This window comes from Mastomys coucha, unplaced genomic scaffold (genome assembly GCF_008632895.1).
Source record: "Mastomys coucha isolate ucsf_1 unplaced genomic scaffold, UCSF_Mcou_1 pScaffold9, whole genome shotgun sequence".
Lineage (NCBI taxonomy): Eukaryota > Metazoa > Chordata > Mammalia > Rodentia > Muridae > Mastomys > Mastomys coucha.
Window position 1 is genome coordinate 35302293 of NW_022196915.1, and position 1697 is coordinate 35303989.

Genomic DNA, 1697 nt, shown 5'->3' on the forward strand with positions numbered 1-1697 from the left:
CCTCCTGTCACATAATAATAAAAACACCAAATGCACTAAACAAAGAAAAAATTTTAAAAGCAGTAAGGAAAAAAGACAAGTAACTTATAAAGGCAGACCTATCAGAATTACGACAGATTTCTCACCAGAGACTATCAAAGCTAGAAGATCCTGGGCAGATGTCATACAGACCCTACAAGAACACAAATGCCAGCCCAGGCTACTATACCCAGCAAAACTCTCAATTACCATAGATCTCAAATACCATAGATAACAAGATATTCCATGACAAAACAAAATTTACACAACATCTTTCCACAAATCTAGCCCTACAAAGGATAATAGATGGTAAACATCCACATAAGAAGCAAAACTACACCCTAGAAGAAGCAAGAAAATAATCTTTCAACAAATCCACACAAATCTAATTCCACCTCTTACAACAAAAACAACAGGGAGTGACAATTACCTTTTCTTAATATCTTAATATGAAAATTAGTATTTCCAACATATCCTACTTGATTGAAATCCAAAACTATGAGAAATTAGAAATTTGTTGATTGTCATCCAATGGTCTCTCTAATTTGGTAATTGGAGAAATAGGTCCAATATTGTACAATCTATATACACTTTCAGCTTGTTTGTGACAGTGTCTTACTGTGTACAACATAAGGGTCTTGAAATCTTGCTTCTCCTATCTAAACCTCTCTATTAGCAGTATTGTTTATTTCATGTTTTTACACTATACTATGGTTTTCAGAACAGCTTATATATTTCAAAAGTATTTATATATCCAAGGGAGACATAGACAATTAACTTGGAAGGTGGCTTGCCTCCTATTAATGATGTGTCCCGGAACACTCTTCGGGAGTAGTGTCGTTATCATAACTTGAGTACGGATGTCAAGAAGGTTGAGGTTTATTTGAGACTTCGGAGACACTCATATTCTAAACAAGAATGTTATATTCCCAACACATCTCGGGAGGCCAGAATGAAGCAAGGTCCCAAGAAACCCATGTTAGTTTTCAGAGGAATCGGGCCTCCAAGCAGCTGCCAAAGTAGGAAGCAGGAGCGTGGTGTCCTGGAAATTCTAACTTCACCTCAGGGGTCCACATTTGCAGCCTGGACAAGGATTGCCATGAGAGCTGCCCAGTCAATGGCTATGAATCGACGCCCTCTTCCCTCTAATGTAAAGGCCTTTCTGCCACAAGTCAATGGAGAATTCAGATGGTGTGTTGTCCATGGCAAGCAGCTCTCTGCAGATAAGAAAGGCTGGGTTCGCCTGCAATTTCTTGCTGGTCAGACCTGGGTTCCAGACACTCCCCAAAGGATGAATTTTCTCTTGCTGTTACCAGCCTGTGTTATCCCAGAACCAGGAGTGGAAGATAATTTGCTATGTCCTGAGTATGTTCCCAGCAACAAGAAGATCATGAGAAACTTTACAACTAAAAGTAGAAGCCGTACAAAGGAAAATGCTGTATCCCCAAATATGCCGACTTAGACAAAGTCAAGGTTTTACTCTGATATGAAGGGAATAGAAAAAGCAAAGAAACATTCTGTGATCCCTGTAATGGCTAAAAAAACCCTGGACGTCAAGTCTTCAGAAGCCCCTCCTCCTGTCTCCCAGCAGAGTGGAGAATCTGAAGCTAAATCAGCATCCATCACTCTAACAACACCCCGCTGAATCTTAACGTCTTTGACATCTCCTCATGGTCTTG

General features: G+C 39.8%; 1 pseudogene; it reads left to right on the plus strand.

Moving 5' to 3' along the window:
• Positions 1-1480, plus strand: part of LOC116085202 — a 3813-nt pseudogene extending 2333 nt beyond the window's left edge.
• Positions 1481-1697: the final 217 nt, after the last annotated feature.